General features: G+C 44.8%; 1 protein-coding gene and 1 long non-coding RNA gene across 8 annotated transcripts in view; both read left to right on the forward strand.

Annotated features, from left to right (window-relative positions):
• The first annotated feature begins 405 nt into the window (after positions 1-405).
• On the forward strand, positions 406-2504 carry LOC134947468 (uncharacterized). Its single transcript, XR_010182564.1, has 2 exons — positions 406-568; positions 2397-2504. It is a non-coding gene; the product is annotated as an uncharacterized LOC134947468 (long non-coding RNA).
• Positions 2505-3149: 645 nt separating this feature from the next.
• The window catches only part of ATP2B3 (ATPase plasma membrane Ca2+ transporting 3), a 671061-nt gene continuing 652236 nt past the window's right edge, over positions 3150-21974 (forward strand). Inside the window, exon 1 of one of the 7 annotated variants that reach the window (XM_063936325.1) lies at positions 3150-3541. The gene's annotated coding sequence lies outside the window, so the exon portion shown is untranslated. The remainder of the gene's footprint in view (positions 3542-21974) is intronic. The other 6 variants (XM_063936321.1, XM_063936322.1, XM_063936326.1 and 3 more) reach the window with 6 other exon arrangements.

Below are 21974 nucleotides of genomic sequence, written 5' to 3' on the forward strand. Positions count from 1 at the left end.
TGTGTGTGTGTGTGTGTGTGTGTGTAGAGTGTTCTGAAAAAAATGTATATACTGTATTTATACATTTAATTGTCTTGTATTTTAAATCACACATTTCTTAGCAGTCATACCCAGGATTAGAACCCATGACCTGTTACACTGACAGCAGACACTTTACTGATGGAGTTATTTGCTCCTGTAGAGGAAGCATGAGAATTCTAACTATATGAAGTTACGTGTAATTGTCAGAGAATTATCTTCATATAGTTAAAATTCTCATATTTCCTATACAGGAGCAAACAGCTTCATCAGTAAGGTGACTGCTTCCAGTGTAATAGGATGTGTTTTCTAATCCTGGATATGACACTTGTAAAATGTGTATATTCAGTATAATAAAGTGGGTGTGATTTGTATGGTGCAGGGACCAGTGAGGAAGTCAGCCACTGAAAAGACAGCGGCAGCTATCAATTAACTTAATTCAATGATGTCACAGAATGGGAGGAGAGGTGCCCCCCTTCAGAGCAGGAGCCTGGCGGCAGATGACTCCGTTGCCTCCCAGAGTTCTGCCTCTGTTGTTTCCACTGGTGAGGTGAGCAGCATTTGTGAGCCAGTTATTTATTATTATCAGGGTCGGACTGGCCCACAGGGGAACAGGGGAAACCACCAGTGGGCCCCACTCCTCCTCTAGGGATCAGGTTCCAGACTCTATCCTAGTGCACTTTCATTATGCATTATACTTATGTTACATTTTACTTCACAAGAATATGGTTTATTAAATATTTACCAAGGGGAACAGAACATGTACTCTGTAATAGTTAGCCAAACCTCTGTGGTGGCTGGCCACGCCCCAGTGCAGCCTGGCCACACCCTTAAGCATGGGCCCCTACAACAGCATCCTCCCGGTGGGCCCTTCATGACCTGTCCGACACTGATTATTATTATTATTTAGAGTTTTTTGTGGACACGGTTAAGTTTCACATTAGCGCCTCACCCCCCCCCCCCCTCCTTATCTTCTCCACTTGTCCACTCTTCAGAAGGCTGACACATCTCCCCAGTGGTGCTGAGAGTGGGGGGAGCGGTTACTATTTACCTGCGCCCTCACTGCTCTGCTCACTACCGCTGTATAGCAGCAGCACATTGGGTAGTGAGAAAGTACAGCAGACCCCTCTCACTGCCTGATATGCTGCTGGGCTGCACTGCTATACAGGTACGGCCGGCGCAGGGGCGTTTTAACAGAGGAGGGGGCCCATGCGCACCTCCAGGTGGGCCCCCTCCTCTGCACGATGAAGGTCTCTGGAAACATGGCGCCTGCCATGTTCCGGAGACCACTTTGAGTGCTGCGCATGCGCGACGGCCATGTTGGCTGTGATTTTTGCCGCAACTGCAGTGCACGAAGCTGAAGTCCGGAAAGGAAAGTATTAAAATATGGGTGCAGTGTGTGCGGTGTGAGCCCCCCCATCCCTGGACCCAGGGGCCCTTGTGCACCGCACACATTGCACCCATTATAGAAACGCCCAATGGGCCAGCAGTAGTAGTCACAGAGGAAGAGTGTCCCTTGCAGACCCCCCACAGGCCCACCTATTGGAGCCTCCCCCCCCCCCCCCCCCCCCTGTTGCTAAGTGTGTGGCTGCACCCCTGTTGTTTTTATTTTTTGGGGAAGGGGGGTGGCAACACCTTACTGGATTTGGTCACGCCCACACCCCAGTACCTCAGAGCTCTTCATGGACCAGTATTTCCCCCTAGTGCTGAAACAGAATATGAGTTATTAAATCCACAGAAAATTTCATTATTAGATGTCAAACAGTTGTCTAAATAGATAAGAAACAGTATTAAAGTCTATTTATTGTGCTAGATTTGGACTATATATTTTCATTTTTTTTAAGTTGCATTCTTGCCTTATCTGATGGGCCTACTATGCTATTGGGGCCCGGAGCTAAACCTATATCTTACATCTTGTTAGTCTGTTACCATGGAAACAAGCTACTAGTAATTTGTCAGTGTTCAGGAAGTTGTTACTACCCCGCACCCTTGTTAATAAATTCATATGTATAGAACATAATATATAATTTGTATTAGCTGAGTGTGAATGCATGCCGGGGAAACGAGCTGTGTATGGCAATTCCTGCAGATCCTGCCCTCACTGTGCAGCAACAATCTACGTTACACTGCCATCTGTTACAGGTAACAGGCATTTAGGCACATCAATTGTTAGGCAAATGAGTGCACTGACACCGCATCACATATGCACAATAATGCACGATAATGAAGGATGCGTCAGGGGCACAGCCTGCGTTCTCTCTGCCTGTTCCATTAAGTCCACAGTACATGAGTCCTCTCCGTTCCTGCTGTTCTGTTCATGAATGAACCCAGTGTACACGTATACTGTAGTACTGATGATTTTTTTTTTTTTCTTGAAGGTCACCCCTCAAGGACATTACTGCAGGTCCCGGCAACACACTTGGACACACGTCACTATCTACCTTGTCAGGCCACATAACTGGAAAGTAACGTGTAATAAATCAGCGGTAGGTAGATTTATAAGATTATATTGAAAATGAGAAACACTGTATCTCTTATGAGTCTACAGGCCATCAGAGATCTATACATGATAATACTTCAGTGCTGGCACCATTGCTATGACCTGCCCAAGGTTACACAGATCCTCATAGATCCTAAGTAACGCAATCACGACAGCTCTGTATTTCTCATGCCACCTTCACCACCCTGGATGTCCTCACTGGACAGGGCACCACAGGGTGTTTTTAGTCTTCAGCGCAGCCTGATTTCCTCTACGTCTCTGCAGCATAAGGGGTTAACTTGTCCTTCCAGTTCACCTTCCTCATTTCTTCATCTTCTTTTCTTTTTTTTTTCACGTTAGCAAGAAACCCCCTCATGGCCCCCCTTCATCACTCCATACATTAAACCCTCAACCTTTGGCGATGATGCCCTTATTGGGTGTTGCCATCACTTATGAGTCGTCTTGCTTATTTTAATAGTAGTTTAAGAGAAGATGAAAAGGAAAGCTGAGTGGAAAGTAGTCTGGGGGATGCTAATACTATCAGAGTGAGCTGTGCAGAACACAGAGCATCTATTGCAGGTAGAATCACTGATAACACTGTGCCATCACTGTTGAAGTGGGTTTGGACTGTACCACTTGCAGCTATAGGGGGGCCGAGGAGACAGCGGTCGTTCTTTTCCTCTCCATGAATAAACAATCACTTGTTTAGCTCGCATCCTACTGAATATTAACTCCACATTTCCACTGGCTAGATGGAGAGGCAGCTGGGCTGAAGGACTTGTGTCTTGTGCTGATAGCCGTCCTTGAACCTCCCCCTGCTCCCTCTAGCTTTCTGCACTCCTGGGATGCTGAAATCTGCAGATGGGCTACAGCAGAGTTCTGGCTCCATCCATGAGGCAATGTAGTTCTCCAGTATCAGCTGCTGGAACCAGTTTTACATCATTTTCCAGCTTTTTCATTTTCTTCCTTTGATTTAGACAAAAGAAAAATAAGAAAAGCCTATCCTGGATTCCTGTCTTCCCTCCCTCCTCCTATCATGGCCTGGTAAGACTTTATATTTTTTACCATTAATAATTTACCCTATTGCATGTTTCATTGGGTGTTAGAATCTTATTGCTATTAGTATTCATGCATACGTGATCTGTTATAATGCAGCGTACAAAAACATAAATGTGTATACAGTATATATATATATATATATATATATATATATATTACAGTTTGCAATATACTGTTTATTTAATGCATTATGAATAATCATTAGGTTTCAGGGCACCAGTGGTTTGTCCTTTGCAGGAAGGATGCAGGATGTAGTTACAGCTCATCATGCACACACCTTCGTGCATGGGGGTAAGAAGAATTAGGGAGTGTGTGCCACTGGATTGGCGTTTGTTCTACTTGTCTGGGTTGATGATCGTCAGAAGGTTGTATTTTCAGGTTCTGTAATAGAACAGAGGTTGGCGAGAGGGGTGGGGGGCAATTAGAACATGAAACACTTCATCTGCAATGGGGAGAACTTGCAGTCTTGCATCAAAGGAGATCACAATGAGAGCTTGTTGTGTGCATGTGTCATTTTTCCAGTGCAGTTACTGTTTAGTGAAGTGGGAGGTAGGCTGGGACATTTCTCCTTAATGGTGCTGCATGGGGTGAGCTATGCAGAGAGTGGTACCTGCAGTCCCCTCTCCTGACTCAATTAAGGATGAAGAGGAGGTCACACAACACCCATCCCAATGCAGGGTCTGTGGACGGATGGTGCCACACTGCCGGCTGACTCTGCAGATAAAACAGAGGCAGTGAGGGGGTTTACCACACAGAATGAAGTATGATGCAGGGATTCTGTATGCAGGGTACAGTAGGGAACACACACAGCTTAGTGTGCTGCGGGGGTCTAGGACTGACGATAAGGTTATTACACCTGCTTTCTATATCACAGCTGATCTATTGCTGCATTGCAATGTCGTGTGGTTTTTTTTTTTCTTCTCCTTTTTATTCAACTGCAGGGTAGTGGGAGGGAACCTGCTCTAACACTGAAAGCAGCCTGTCCCTAATGCTGATTGGACGCTTTGCTCAGAGTGACAGAGGGGGTATCTCAGCAGCACTTCATTCGGATGATTGCGGGAGGGGTGGGATAGAAGGGGACAGAGGTCTTGTTGCACTGCACTGGGCCTGGTTATTGGGAAAGTTGCAATGCTCTCTTCTCCCCCAGCGGTGACGTGTTGCGATTTGGGAATGCCTAGCAGCAGCCAACCTGACTGATTGCTTTGACTTTAAATTCTCCTCCACACCCATCTTCTATATTAGGCCTTAGCTGCTATTTCCCAGCCTCCATATATTCTGTTAACATCTGCCTCTCTAACCTGAAGAACATGCTCCTCTGCATACTGTATGTACATTTCTGATAAATATACAGAAATGAAACATGAAACAGCCATGATAGCTCCCTGAAGACTTACCCCAAAATGACCTTTCTCCCGTAGGTAATTGCTATAAATAGGCACTGCATACAATCCGCAGGGTCCTTATTCATATGTAAAGTTTACCCAAATGCATAAAAACTTGCAGCAACCGCCGTCTGATAGCGCCAGGTGTTTGTGAGTGGAGCCGGTATGTATGTAGAAAACGATGGAATGGTGTGACTCTTACTCCTTATTTCTCCTGTCATTAGCCTGTCCTTTCCAGTGATGTATAGGCATTGATGCAGTTCTTCTTGCCAGTATTGTAAAATCATTTCTCGGATCACTCTGCGGCTGGGACAACACGCGTAATAATGTCACGGCTGGCCTGCAGCACTACAAACCCCATTCTGTCAGCAGGACTGCATAATGGCATTGTTTGTGCTATCTTTTTCTTTTCTTTTTTTTTTCAATAGTCCTCTATATTAAATATTATCTTATAGAGCCTAGAAAACAGATGGTAAGAATTGCATCTGCCTTGCAGAAGAAACACTGATGCTTCCACAATCAAACATGTGCAGGGAAAAAGGGGGAGAGTTATCAAACCTTAGAGAGAGATAAAGAGGGGAATGTAACAAGCCTTGGAGAAAGATAAAGTACCAGCCAATCAGCTCCTAACTATTCTTTTTTAAGCATATCCTGTAAAATAACAGCTAGGAGCAAGGGTGTAGCTACCATAGGTGCTGGCAGTGCAGCTGCTATGGGGCCCAGAGCTGAGAGGAGCCACCTTCCCTGTCACAGTTACATGTGTTATATACAGGGTGCAGCTACCATAGGTGCAGGCAGTGCAGCTGCTATGGGGCCCAGAGCTGAGAGGGGCCACCTTCCCTGTCACAGTTACATGTGTTATATACAGGGTGTAGCTACCATAGGTGCGGGGAGTGCAGCTGCTATGGGGCCCAGAGCTGAGAGGAGCCCACCTTCCCTGTCACAGTTACATGTGTTATATACATTTTCGTGATTGGGTGGTACATAGGGGTCCTTACAATCTTCTTCCTTGGGTCCTGCAATATATGTAGGTATGCCCCTGGACTTGCTCATTGTAGTGTGGTATAATATGAACTGCAGGGCATTTTTGTAATTTTATAATATATGAACCGGGGGCACTGTACGGGGAGCACTATATATCATAATGTGAGTTGGGGGTACTGTGTGGCATAATGTGTACTGGCAGCTCTGAAATATAACATAGGGTGTACTTAAGCACTACTACGATTCATAAAAGAAACTAGGGCACTACTATGGGGCATAGCATTAAATATGGTTCTACTATGGTTCAGAAAATTAACTAGGGCACTATTATAGGGCATAAAATTAACAACTGCTGCAGAGAAGTGTCTCTCTAGAAGCACTGGGACGGGGACCCCTTCAAAATGTTGCTATGGAGCCCACAGAGTTCTGGCTACGCCCCTGGCTAGGAGCTGATTGGTTGGTACTTTATCTCCATCCGCTTTATCTCTCTCCAAGGATTGATACATCTCCCCCTAAGTCTTTAAATCCTGAGATTGCCCCCGAAAAATTGTGACAGTCGAAAGCCATGCGTATGCTTACTCCCGTCACGTGTAGTTGTGAAACCTACGTGCAGTAGGTAAAACACGAGATCTAATTGGCAATCAATACAATTAATTGTGGGATATTGAGTTATCTTTTTATTTTTTGGTATATAAGCATATTTAATTGGCCGGGGGTTCTTTATATTTATATTTAGGCTGATGCATTGTAAAGGGGATCCCTATAGTAAGAGCAGAACAGTGGGGCTCCTGGATGTGACTGCTACCCATGTTCCATTACATGGACTGGAATGTGGTTTCGTGGGTGGACATTGCAGTGATTTTACTGAACTCTGGAAGAGGAGGCAAATTGCAGGTCTCCAGAAGCGGCGGAACTACAAATCCCAGTATGCTTTGTCAGTTTACTTGTATACATACAAAGATGACCTGGTTCTGCCTCGACCAATAAACAATCATCTGCGTAGTAGTAGTTTTCTGTTCTCAGTGGGTTTGGGAAAATGATGGTACTAGGAATAATACACAATGGAAGGCTTGGTCTGCCGGAACTTTGGAGGGTAGTGTGACTATTTTATAATGTGCAACAAGGACGTTACACAGTGAAAAGCATCTGCTCTATTATTCAGTATCCATCAGTGGGGCTCTCTTTAATAATGAATCTCTCTCTCTCTCTTCCTCTCTCTCTCTCTCTCTAGAGAGAGAGAGAGAGATAGAGAGCTGAATGTTGGCTTTCACACATGTGCAGATCCATGGAGAACTGATTGGCAATGCGACAAGAATCCATCGCCGGGCAATTTCGCCATGGAACTGGGCGTCACCTGCTGACCTACGCACATGCATTATGGGTCGTCTTTGCAGATGTATTTTGGGTGTTTTTGCACGGTGAATGCTCTGGAGCATACGCAGCTACGGGTAATGCAGGTTCCATAGGCGACTCAGTACATCTCCACTTGTGGCTGGCGGTGCATACCTGCGTAGTAGCAGGAAGGCCTCATGAGGCTAAGTTTATTGAGGAACAGAACTGTGGCCTATTGAGAGTTGTGCATGTGAGTAATTACTGTGCGCCTGTTATCAGATGTGTATTTTACTCCGGCGATAAGGCTGGTGCAACTGCGCAATGACAATGACGATGGCTATAAAACCAAACGTACAGATGGGGAGTGTTCTGGCTGCAGAGATGCGCGACAGCTCTGCATGTGGGCAAGTATACACATTTAGTTCCACATATGCATGGTGCAATGGCTAGCATTACTGCCTCACAGCACTGAGGTCAGGGGTTTGATTCCCACCACGGCCCTATTGATGTGGAGTTTGTATATTCTCTCCACATTTACATGGGTTTCCTCCTGGTACTCCGGCTTCCTCCCACACTCCAAAACTATACTGGTGGGTTAATTGGCTACCAACAAAAATACATATATAACAATATTTGGGGGAGCATATTACTGTATCTTTTAAATTGTTTTAAAGTACCCAAGTGGGTGCATACTTTATAGAGAGCAAACGCTGTATAAGTCCATAAATGCTGCATACAGGAAACAAATATAAGTGTGGACGACCCCTGATGAAGTCTTACAGATGAAACGCGTAGGGTGGCGATTGTCAACATCTTGTCCACGGCTGGATAAAAGAGGCGTTTGGTCCTTTGCTTATAGGGCTTGAACAGGAGGAGCTGACACTGATTCAAAATACTGTAAGGACTTGCATTTGTGTAATTGAAGGGTCTTATTTGATATTTATTTATAATATATAATATAGTGTTTTGTTATTGCATTAGATTATAACTTGGTTACATTAGCAATAACCAAATATACACAAAAATCAACAGACACTCGGGGGTAATTCCAAGTTGATCGCAGCAGGATTTTTGTTAGCAATTGGGTAAAACCATGTGCACTGCAGGGGAGGCAGATATAACATGTGCAGAGAGATTAGATTTGGGTGTGGTGTGTTCAATCTGCAATCTAAATTGCAGTGTAAAAATAAAGCAGCCAGTATTTACCCTGCACAGAAACAATATAACCCACCCAAATCTAACTCTCTCTGCACATGTTACATCTGCCTCCCCTGCAGTGCACATGGTTTTGCCCAACTACTAAAAATGTTCCTGCTGCGATCAACTTGGAATTACCCCCACTCATCCAATCACCATTCATATATTAATTGAGCAAAAGTAGATACTGGCATACTGTATATTATAATTCGGCCTCCAGAACCTCATCTACCTATATATTTCAGGACAACCTCTGGAGGCTTACTATATGGGAACAGAGACTAGTAAATAAGCTGTATTCAATTGGAAAGAGCTGTCTATTCCAATTTAATGAAATGGTTTTCCTGACATCCACATTAGTATTCTTAGGGGCAGTCACAGTGGATGGTTTTATTGACCCCATATCTTTTTCTGCTTGCGATCGGCCTAATTAAGTGCCCTGTGTGTATTGAAATTGGTCACGTAGATCATTGTTCCTTGATCACAAACAGTAGCGAGTATATAATACTTGCTTTAGCAGATATATGTTATTAAGAACATAAAAATGAAACACTCTTCTAGTTCACAGTTCACTGTTTTATCCCTCATACCTTGAGAGCTCACTAGAAATGTTATTTGGAGGATCTACTGAAGGTGATCATTTTTTCGGCATCTTCAGACCCCTTCCCATAAGTTTGGTAATCTTGCTCAGCCTGTGATTGTGCAGTTGTGCAGGGACTTGTAGTTCTCAATAAGGCCCCTTTCACACTGCCAAAAATAACCCGTGTGATTACACATGAACGAGCAGCAACCTGGGTTTTTGTGCAGCGTGAAAGGGTCCAGGAGAAATAACCCTGGTTGAACTAGGGTGCAACCTGGGTCCCCGTGCAATGTGAATGGGTAACCCAAGTCGGTGCCAGCCAGGACCCGTTCACACTATAGGAAAACTAGAGCTTGGAGATGATTTCCAAGCGGCATGTGCCCTGTGACGGCTGGCGCAGCAATAAACTTGGGGCAGCTGCGCAGTGTTAAAGGGTCCAAAGCCGGGTCGAACCGTTTTGGACCTATGTACATTGGGCCTAAGTCAGAGTTGATCGCAGCAGCAAATTTGTTAGCAGTTGGGCAAAACCATGTGCACTGCAGGTGGGGCAGATATAACATGTGCAGAGAGAGTTAGATTTGGGTGGGGTGTGTTCAAACTGAAATCTAAATTGAGGTGTAAAAATAAAGTATTTACCCTGCACAGAAACAATATAACCCACCCAAATCTAACTCTCTCTGCACATGTTATATCTACCCCCCCCCCCCCCCCCTCCTGCAGTGCACATGGTTTTGCCCAACCGCTAACAAATTTGCTGCTGCAATCAACTCTTTTTGTGGTGTAAAAGGGGTATAACTGGGGTGTGAGATACGACCTCTGCTTGTTCTGTAGAGACTGACTGACGCCCAACTGTCAGGGCAATTTCTTTGTTCTTTAATTGATTAATGGCTCTGTTTTAAAAATCTTTTGAGTTTTAACACAATTGAATCAGGACTTTCTGATTCACACTTATCCTGATTTAGAGATGGGCGATATTCTCAATGCTGTTGACTATCGGTTACGCGTACAAGTCTGAATAAGGCCCTCACTTACCTATGATAATATGTAACACTGATTTATAGACTGCCGTGTATTTACTTATTTACAAGGTGCCACAAAACTCCCCATTGCCGGACAGTCTGGACAACACGTCATACATAATACAAGACACAGATGAAGGACATACAAGGTTAATGGAGAAGGGGCAGACGTGAGGCAGATGGTGGCAATCTAGACCATTGTATGTTACACTTAACAAGAAAATCCTTCAGGCCTTTTACTCTGGCATCAAAATACTGGTGCTTTTTTTTTTGTACAGCTTAGTACCAGGTATTTAAAGAGGTGACATGAGACCTCAGTGTCATCAGTGTTTATCTTGGATGCTGCTTCATTCTTTGCAGCCGATACAGGTCAAGTGCATTGAGATCAATGAAGTGTCCCCATTGCACTGGAGATGTGTGACTACAGAGATACGGGGGTGTTACTACATAGGAGGGATGAATTGTGATTCGACAGTGGTGGCAGGAGTTGTGCTATTACAGAGATGGGGGGGATATTACTACAGAGGTGATGGGGGAAATGATGTTACAGAGGTGATGGCATGGGTGTAACTATAGTGGGTGCCATTGCTGTGGGGCCCAGAGGCTTAGGGGGCTCCGGACCCTGGTTATATAATTGCATATCCAATTTCTGGGCACTCAAATGCGGCACAGTATGAACTGGAGGCACTACAGTGTGGCACAATATGAACTGGAGGCACTACAGTGTGGCACAAAATGAAGCAGAGGCACTACAGTATGGCACAGTATGAAGCGGAGGCACTACAGTGTGGCACAATATGAAGCGGAGGCACTACAGTGTGGCACAGTATGAAGCGGAGGCACTACAGTGTGACACAATATGAAGCGGAGGCACTACAGTGTGGCACAGTATGAAGCGGAGGCACTACAGTGTGGCACAATATGAAGCGGAGGCACTACAGTGTGGCACAATATGAACTGGAGGCATTACAGTGTGGCACAATATGAACTGGAGGCACTACAGTGTGGCACAATATGAACTGGAGGAACTACAGTGTGGCACAATATGAACTGGAGGAACTACAGTGTGGCACAATATGAACTGGAGACACTATAGTGTGGAATAATATAAACAAGGGGCACTGTAATGTGGCACAATAAGAACTGGGGACACTGTATGTCATATTGTGAATTGGGGGATACTGTGTGGCATAATGTGTACTGGCAGCCCTACAATGTGACATAACGTGAACTAGGGCACTACTATGGTTCATAAAATAAACTAAGACAATACAATGTGACATAACATTAACTCGGGCAGTAATGTGGTTCAGAAAATGAACCAGGGCACTATCATAGAGCATAAAATGAACAACTGCCACAGAGAGGTGTATGTCTAGAAGCATTGGGACGGGGGCACCTTAAAAATGTGGCTATGGGGGCCACAAAGTTCTGGCTACGCTGATGGGTTATATGATACCACAGAGAAGGGATAAAATGTGTCTTAAATGTGGTGGTGGGGGGAAGGGGGGGTGCGTTACTACAGTGGTAGTCATGGTGGGGTGTTACTACAGTGGTGATAGTGGGGGGGTGTTACTACAGTGGTGGGGGGTGTTACTACAGTGGTGGTGGGCGGCTGTGTTACTACAGTGGTAGTAGGGGGGAATGTATTACTACAGTGGTGGCAGGGGGGATGTGTTACTACAGTGGTGGTGGTGGTAAGATATGGCAATACAGTGGTGGTAGGGGGATGTATTACTACAGTGGTGGTAGGGGATGTATTACTACAGTGGTGGTAGGGGATGTATTACTACAGTGGTGGTAGGGGTGACGTATTACTACAGTGGTGGGGGGGGGGTGTTGATACTACAATGGTGGCGGGAGGTTGTTACTACAGTGGTTGGGGGGTGTTACTACAGTGGTGGTAGTGGGTGATATGTTACTACAGTGGTGGTAGTAGGTGATATGTTACTACAGTGGTGGTAGTGGGTGATATGTTACTACAGTGGTGGTAGTGGGTGATATGTTACTACAGTGGTGGTAGTGGGTGATATGTTACTACAGTGGTGGTTGTGCGGGATATGTTACTACAGTGGTGGTAGTGTAGGATATGTTACAACAGTGGTGGTAGCGGGTGATATGTTACTACAGTGGTGGTAGCGGGTGATATGTTACTACAGTGGTGGTAGCGGGTGATATGTTACTACAGTGGTGGTAGTGGGTGATATGTTACTACAGTGGTGGTAGTGGGTGATATGTTACTACAGTGGTGGTAGTGGGTAATATGTTACTACAGTGGTGGTAGTGGGTGATATGTTACTACAGTGGTGGTAGTAGGTGATATGTTACTACAGTGGTGGTAGTGGGTGATATGTTACTACAGTGGTGGTTGTGCGGGATATGTTACTACAGTGGTGGTAGTGGGTGATATGTTACTACAGTGGTGGTAGTGGGTGATATGTTACTATAGTGGTGGTAGTGGGTGATATGTTACTACAGTGGTGGTGGTGCAGGATATGTTACTACAGTGGTGGTAGCGGGTGATATGTTACTACAGTGGTGGTAGTGCAGGATATATTACTACAGTGGTGGTAGTATGGGATATGTTACTGCAGTGGTGGTAGTGGGTGATATGTTACTACAGTGGTGGTAGTGAGTGATATGTTACTATAGTGGTGGTAGTGGGTGATATGTTACAGTGGTGGTAGTGAGTGATATGTTACTACAGTGGTGGTAATGCAGGATATGTTACTACAGTGGTGGTAGTGCGGGATATGTTACTACAGTGGTGGTAGTGGGTGATATGTTACTATAGTGGTGGTAGCGGGTGATATGTTACTACAGTGGTGGTAGTGCGGGATATGTTACTACAGTGGTGGTAGTGGGTGATGTTACTACAGTGGTGGTAGTGGGTGATATGTTACTATAGTGGTGGTAGCGGGTGATATGTTACAGTGGTGTTAGTGCGGGATATGTTACTACAGTGGTGGTAGTGGGTGATATGTTACTATAGTGGTGGTAGTGCAGGATATGTTACTACAGTATTGGTAGCGGGTGATATGTTACTACAGTGGTGGTAGTGGGTGATATGTTACTACAGTGGTGGTAGTGCAGGATATATTACTACAGTGGTGGTAGTATGGGATATGTTACTGCAGTGGTGGTAGTGGGTGATATGTTACTACAGTGGTGGTAGTGGGTGATATGTTCCTATAGTGGTGGTAGTGGGTGTTATGTTACAGTGGTGGTAGCGGGTGATATGTTACTACAGTGGTGGTAGTGGGTGTTATGTTACAGTGGTGGTAGCGGGTGATATGTTACTACAGTGGTGGTAATGCAGGATATGTTACTACAGTGGTGGTAGTGCAGGATATGTTACTACAGTGGTGGTAGTGGGTGATATGTTACTACAGTGGTGGTAGTGGGTGATATGTTACTACAGTGGTGGTAGTGCAGGATATGTTACTACAGTATTGGTAGCGGGTGATATGTTACTACAGTGGTGGTAGTGGGTGATATGTTACTACAGTGGTGGTAGTGCAGGATATGTTACTACAGTATTAGTAGCGGGTGATATGTTACTACAGTGGTGGTAGCGGGTGATATGTTACTACAGTGGTGGTAGCGGGTGATATGTTACTACAGTGGTGGTAGCGGGTGATGTGTTACTACAGTGGTGGTAGCGGGTGATATGTTACTACAGTGGTGGTAGCGGGTGATATGTTACTACAGTGGTGGTAGCGGGTGATATGTTACTACAGTGGTGGTAGCGGGTGATATGTTACTACAGTGGTGGTAGCGGGTGATATGTTACTACAGTGGTGGTAGCGGGTGATATGTTACTACAGTGGTGGTAGCGGGTGATGTGTTACTACAGTGGTGGTAGCGGGTGATATGTTACTACAGTGGTGGTAGCGGGTGATATGTTACTACAGTGGTGGTAGCGGGTGATATGTTACTACAGTGGTGGTAGCGGGTGATATGTTACTACAGTGGTGGTAGCGGGTGATATGTTACTACAGTGGTGGTAGCGGGTGATATGTTACTACAGTGGTGGTAGTGCAGGATATGTTACTACAGTGGTGGTAGCGGGTGATATGTTACTATAGTGGTGGTAGCGGGTGATATGTTACTACAGTGGTGGTAGTGCAGGATATGTTACTACAGTGGTGGTAGCGGGTGATATGTTACTATAGTGGTGGTAGCAGTGTTTTGTCAACAAAAGTTTTGACTAAAAGTATTCGACTACAGTTTATTTCATGACTAGAATTAGCCTAAATTAGACTACCGTATATACTCGAGTATAAGCCGACTTTTTCAGCACATTTTTCTGTGCTGAAAAAGCCCCCCTCGGCTTATACTCGAGTCAATGGCTGCAGCAGACGCCGTGGGCTGTGTGGGCGTCCGCTGCAGCCGGCTCCAGGACAGACACTAGAGGTCATTATTGACCTCTAGTGTCTGTGCGCGTTGCTATGGGAGAGACGTCATGACGTCTCTCCCATAGAGATGATCGGGTGCCGGGGAGCGGGCGGCCGGACGGAGCGGCGGCCGGACGGAGCGTGCGGCCGGACGGAGCGAGCGGCCGGACGGAGCGGAGCAGCGCAGCAGCAGAAGAAGCGGTCGGGAAGCAGGAGCGGGGCAGTGGTAAGTATTGTTTTTGTGTGTGTTTGTGTGTTTGTAAGCGGCGACGGGGGCACTGCAACAGGGGGCAAAGAAAGAAGGGGGCACTGCAACAGGGGGCAAAGAAAGAAGGGGGCACTGCAACAGGGGGCAAAGAAAGAAGGGGGCACTGCAACAGGGGGCAAAGAAAGAAGGGGGCACTGCAACAGGGGGCAAAGAAAGAAGGAGGCACAACTACTGGGGGCAATGAAGGGGCACAACTACTGGGGGCAATGAAAGGGGGCACAACTACTGGGGGCAAAGAAAGAGAGTGCATAACTACTGGGGGCAATGAAAGAGGGGCACAACTACTGGGGGCAAAGAAGGGGCATAACTACTGGGGGCAAAGCAACGGCAGCATGTTTTTATCTGGCACTGTGGGGGGATATCTGTTACTGGGGGTATATGTGGCACTGGGGGCACAACCCTAGCAACAAGCATTACCCCCTGGCAACAAGCATAACACCTACCGCATGAAACCCCTGGCAACGAGCATGACACCCTGAGCATGAAAACCCCTGGCACCGTACATTTCCCACCCTAGGCTTATACTCGAGTCAGTCATTTTTCCCAGTTTTTTGTGGTAAAATTAGGTATCTCGGCTTATATTCGGGTCGACTTATACTCGAGTATATACGGTAATATGAAAACTGAGATCCACTCACTAAATCTTAACTAAAACAAAGAAAAAATAAGTGACTAAGACTAAAACGACATTTAAAATCCTTGTTTTACATTTTTAAAGAATGATTATGTGATCTAGATATTTTCAGAAAATAAATATGACCTACAATGAAGGAAATACACTTGTTTGTTCTTGCAAACGTAAGGCATTCATTTGTGTAAGATATATGGGAGCACTACGGTAAATCAGACTCAGTATGTAACACATTCTCAACCTACTGAGCCTAGATTACTAATGATATATGGGAGCACTAGGGTAAGTCAGACTCAGTATGTAACACATTCTCAGCCTACTGAGCCTAGATTACTAATGATATATGGGAGCACTAGGGTAAGCCAGACTCAGTATGTAACACATTCTCAGCCTACTGAGCCTATTTTACTAAACACATATGTAAAGGTATACAAACTCCTCAAGGGAATATTAGAGAGATGTTATTTAGCAAAATCGATTAAAAGTATCATGAAACTGTTTGCATTGACTAAAAGAAAACTGAATTGAAAACTGGGGGGGGGGGGGGTTGCTACAGTTGTGGTAAGGGGGGATGTGTTACTACAGTGTGGTAGTGGGGGATATGTTACTACAGTGGTAGAACGGGGGTATTACTATAGTGGTGGTAGTGGGGGGTATGTTACTAAAGTGGTGGTGGTGGTGGTGGAGGGTTGTGTTACTACAGTGGTGACTAGGGGGGGAGGGTGTTACTACAGTGGTGGTGGGGGTATGTGTTATTGCAGAGGTTGGGGGAAGTGTTACTCCATAGGTGATTGGAAATGTGTTACTACAGATAAAGGGTATACAGCATGTTACTGCAGAGTTGATGGAGATATGTAACTAGAGAGGTGGTGGGTAATGTGTTGTTACATAGGCACTGAGGCTTTCCTGCTAGGCATGTGAGGCACCTGCCTAGAGGCACCACTACCTGGGCAGTCCACCTGCATAAGAGTTTATCAGTGCTCCAATAATGTTCAGTATTTTGTTGGATATTAAATATTAATTTATTCACACGTCTTGATTTATTTTCTGCCATGCCAATACTATTTTTATTTTAGCAAGCGCAGTGCCTCACATTGATTTTTTTATTGTTTGCATTCACTATTGGAAGTTTGCGTAGTGAGTGTTGTCGGGCTCACAGTAGGCTGCTGCAGCTGTTTAAGACACAAAAACATTTTCCTTCTAAAAGGTTCCAATTACTGGTGTTTTATACACATTTACTGCCAAACATAAAATAAAAGTACGACCAGAAGAGGCCATGGTCAACCCAAGTTCAAGTCAAATGAATATTGATGATGATCCACCTATGATACGAAAACTGTCCTATTATTTTGTGCCTTCAGAACATAGATCTCTAGATGAGACTTTAGCGCGAGTGACAGTTTTAGACGGACTGGCGTGCAACATTTTTTCCTGCATCACAAGATTTAAGGCAATTATTGATTGCTAAAGGGTATGTTGATTTACCTTCCGCCGAGACTGCCACACAAAATAGAGTTGTGATTCATGCCCTGAAAATCAAATCAAAAGTCATGCAGGAAAGAAGTCATATTAAAATGGGGGAGGGGTTTGTGCTGCATTTTGACGAATGGCCCTCTACTGCTAATAAAAGATATATGAATATTATCTTACATGGCCCAAACAAATTCTGGAATTTGTGTATGGTCAGAATTCAGACTGCAGAGAAATGTCTTGATATTTAGAAAATACGTTTAAATGAGTAATGCTTGAAAATGATATTGTTGCAATAGTCACATGGGCAGTACGGATGGTGTAAGGGTTAGCATTACTGCCTCACAGCACTGAGGTCATGGGTTCAATTCCCACCATGGCCCTAACTGTGTGGAGTTTGTATATTCTCCCTGTACTTGTGTGGGTTTCCTCCGGGTGCTCCGGTTTCCTCCCACAATCCAAAAATATACTGGTAGGTTAATTGGCTCCCAACAAAATTAACCCTAGCGTGAATGTGTGTTCGTGTACATGTGGTAGGGAATATAGATTGTAAGCTCCACTGGGGCAGGGACTGATGTGAATGGCCAAATGTTTTCTCTGTAAAGCGCTGCGGAATATGTGTGTGCTATATAAATAACTGATAATAAATAAATGAATCCGGAATCCCTGGATTGAAGCATGGTAATTTAAAAATCCCAGAATTGTAGCCCGGTAATCCCAGAATTTGTAAATAATTTTGGCACTGGATTCCCTACGGGGGACTCATGTATGAGAAAAGTTCTACTATGGAGGTGGGCGGGATGTTATTACAGGGTCGGGGAAAGAGAGGAGGCACGGGAATAAATGTCACTACAGAGGTGGGACAAACATGTGCTAAGCGGCTACTCCAGACAGGGCTGCTTCTATCCACGTGAGACAGTGTAGACAAATGTGACATCACTGCAAAGTGCTTCCTCATTCCTGCAGTACATCCAAAATATTTTACATTTTTACGCAAGTTTATTGCAGCCCCCTCAAACGCTGCAATTTCAATACAGGCTCATTGGCTAAGCTTGAAGTAGTGCTGGAACTCCATGTGTGCTGCTAAAGTACCCAAAGTGTGGGGAGCCTTAAATATTGATGATGATGATGATGATGCACTGCTGAAAAGCACTGTCCTCTTGAATAGACATTAAAGGTAAGAAAGGCCGTAAAGTAAATCCCAAATGAGGGTTCTCAGTCATAATTAAGTATTATATTACTCATCAATATGAAATATGAACCAACAGTGATAACAATTAAGTAGGGTTATCACCTCATCCCTTTAATTATGGACACGTATTAAATACACAGGTTCTGTGGCTGATTAAAACCAGGTGAAATGGAGTCTTGAAGTCAGCCAGCCACAGAACCTGTGTAATTAATATGTGTCCAGAGTTAAAGGGATGAGGTAGTAACCCTACTGAATTAAGAGAACGATTAAAGCTGTATTAAAGAACAACTGAAGTTGTAAAATGAATGAATTTCCAGTGGTCTCCCCAGAATTACTTTTCTAGCCAGGTAGCATTATGAAGTCGCAGGGGGGTGGTGAGTAGTGAGTACCCAGGGGTGTAACAATCCTATCACAGGAGGTAGTCACTTGCCCAACCCGGCATCTCACTTAGAGGGAGCAATGTCAGGATCCCAGTTAGACGATTGATGTAGTTTAGGGTTAGGCTGCGTGATGGGGGGGTGCCTAGAGTTAGGCTATGTGTGGGAGTGATCTAGGGTTAGGCTGTGGGGGTAGGGGGGAGAAGCTAGGGTTAGGCACCAGAGAGAAGGTTAGGAGTAGGGATTAGGGTTAGGGAGAGCGGTCCAATACTTATCAAAACACCAGAACATCAGAGGTTTGACCTGGAAGTTACAGTCACATGGAAGAGGCCGCTGCAGGTCGCACAAGCGTTTTTTTTATTTTAACTATAGTAAAAGTATAGAGTGAGTATGGAAATGGGACACAGTGTCACCATACTAATTAGCATTTGTTGTCAGGAGTTCATGCTTTTTGGCATAGATTTGTAGACCCCGAGATTGAACACAACGCCATACTGCAAGTTCAAATAAGCGATATCGTGTTTAAAATGCAGTATCACTGGTATATACAGTAACTCAATACCACTGGGTAGCAACCCTTACGGTGAGGGTCAATGATCTTGTAGTAACATTACTGTGAAGCTTTTAACCCTAAAAATCATGAAAAACAACGTGTTGACCTTTTCTGTGTCGACCATTTCCCTGCGGACCATTTAACTATCGACATTTTGACCCTGACGGCCTCACAAACTGGGGATTTCCGTACAATGTAGGATAGATTGTCAGTCACACTTCCCCTATTAAAATTCTTCACCTCATCCTTAATGCTTCTGGGGTGCTGTCATCAAATTTTAATACAGGATTAAATGCATAAAAAGATACACAAATATTTGTTATGATGCACTAGTGATTCTATATAGTGACCCCTATAAAACCATATTAGTCATGTCAATAATAGTAATTATATATCTATTAATACCAGTGTTGACATTCATTGTAATGTTAAATGTGATCTTTTACTTAAAAAAACTGGTGAAAAAAAATCAACAACTTTAAAAGCGATATTTAATTGTTTATCGCTCAAACTCTCCCATCTAAAGTGACGGGAGATCAAGGGGGATGATATTCAATTGTTTCTGTTTATTGTGCTGATCACGCCCAGAGAGGTTGGGTTTTGTCGCAGCTAAACCTGACCAAAGTTATGTGTGTGATGTGAAAAGTCCAGTTTGAGCGCTCAAATGGGTCCCTTCTCGCTCATATCAGCTCGTTACCCCTGGGTGTAAGCTGAAATGCTGGTGCCAGCAGTTGTTCACGCCGGAACAGAACTACTGTACAATTGAATAGCTCCATTGGGCGCCATCTACTGCAAATTTGCAGAGGTTTGCGATCAGACAGTCGCCGCCCATACAGAGTGAAAATCCGTCCGTGCAAGTCTGCGTACGCCGTGCAAAAAGCTTTGCAAACGCTGGCCAGCTGCAAATTCATTCACAATTCATCTAATGATTTTTCCAGTCTGTTCAGACTTACTCCTACAGTGCAATTGAATCAGGCTGATCGGGGCCAGAGCTAACGTCACACACCTGCACTGAAAACGTTTGGGAACGCCTGCGTTTTTCCTGGCACTTCCAGAAAACGTCCAGTTACCACCCCCAAACATCCGTTTCCCGTCAATCAGCCTGCGTTCACCTAGATATCAAAAAAGACGCAGGAGTTTTTTTGCAGTTTTGGCCTCACGCCTGCGCAGTATGATCCATTCGTACGCATGCGCAGTCCTTCGATAATCGGGCGCTGTGCGATTTCTTACATCTGCGATCAGGTCTGAATTAGGCCCATTGGGGGTAATTCTGAGTTGATCGCAGCAGGAATTTTGTTAGCAGTTGGGCAAAACCATGTGCACTGCAGGGGAGGCAGATATAACATGTGCAGAGAAAGTTAGATTTGGGTGGGTTATTTTGTTTCTGTGCAGGGTAAATACTGACTACTTTATTTTTACACTGCAATTTAGATTTCAGTTTGACCCCCCCCGCCCCCACCCAAATACATCAGACACATGAGAGTGGGTTTAGAAGCGTTTTCTTACTGCAAATATATTATACAATGGCAACTTGGAGTGATGAAGAGGTGAGGGAGCTGCTAAGAATCAGAGGGGATAAGGAAATCTGCAGACAAATAACTGGGACAGTCAAGGATGCACTCATATATAAAAACATGGTTAAAATGCTTCAAGCTGCTGGGTTCCATCGTACGACTATCCAAATTATTAATAATTAATTAATAATTATTAATATAATAATGTGTGGGCCAGAAAAGTCCATTTATAATGACAACCACTGTTTTCTATGGGTGAAACGGGTTCAGTGTGACAGGTACCAAAACGGTAATGAAATGGTAATATACTGGTTACAAAGGGGGTAATTCCAAGTTGATCGCAGCAGGATTTTTGTAAGCAATTGGGCAAAACCATGTGCACTGCAGGGGAGGCAGATATAACATGTGCAGAGAGAGTTAGATTTTGGTGGGTTATTTTGTTTCTGTGCAGGGTAAATACTGGCTGCTTTATTTTTACACTGCAAATTAGACTGCAGATTGAACACACCACACCCAAATCTAACTCTCTCTGCACATGTTACATCTGCCCCACCTGCAGTGCACATGGTTTTGCCCAACTGCTAACAAAAATCCTGCTGCGATCAACTTGGAATTACCCCCAACATGCGATGTGAAGGGGGTTTAACTGCTCAGACCCGTTTAAAGAACCGTTTCAAAAGCAGGTTTTGCGATGTGAAAGCAGCAATAGAGACTGTAGGCCTGAGACAGAGATGGACGATTTTTTTTGCACATGAGCGATTATCTGCCGACTGCTTGTGCGTCTAGGTTTCCCTGTGAATGTGTTGCGGTGGCCTTGATTTATCCGCAAAGTGATTGACAGTCAGGGGGCATTTGGGGTCGGTAACGGGGAGTGGCTGCAATAACGCAGGCATGTTGTGACCATTTTCAAGTAGTATCTCAGCCACCCAGGGCTGTTTCTAGCCAATTTGGCTCCCAGTGCGAGATTTAAAAATGCGCCCCCCCATGACATAAAAAAATGCCCCCCCCCCCCCACACACACCTAGATTTAAAAAAAAAACTTGCGCGCGCACCCGGCAAGGGGGCGCGGCCTCATCTAAATGGGTGTGGCCTCATTTAAATGGGCATGGCCTCGTCTGAAAAGACTACCTCACAATCCAGTTTTTGACCCTGCTCCAACAGATCACGACCACCACAGGAATAAAAATATTCTACCATATTAAGCCCCACACAGTAATGCCCCCTGCACCATATTATGCCACACACCCCAATGCCCTTGATACATTAAATCCCCACACTACGGCAGGCAAGAGACCCCATTTCACACATTACGGCAGGTATCCCCATTTTACACATTGAGAGAGAGAGAGAGAATACTTACAGAGGCGATTACCGCTCTTCGGCCCTCCTCACCAGTCGCTCCTCGCGCCGGCCTTTCCCTCTTCCTAACTTGGATCCCCCTCTGTACTCCGCTCAGGGGGGGGAGTTTCGCGGAGTGACGGGGTTGCGTCGTGACGTAACGGCGCAACCATGTCATTCCGTG

Source organism: Pseudophryne corroboree, chromosome 8, assembly GCF_028390025.1.
Source record: "Pseudophryne corroboree isolate aPseCor3 chromosome 8, aPseCor3.hap2, whole genome shotgun sequence".
NCBI classification, from domain to species: domain Eukaryota; kingdom Metazoa; phylum Chordata; class Amphibia; order Anura; family Myobatrachidae; genus Pseudophryne; species Pseudophryne corroboree.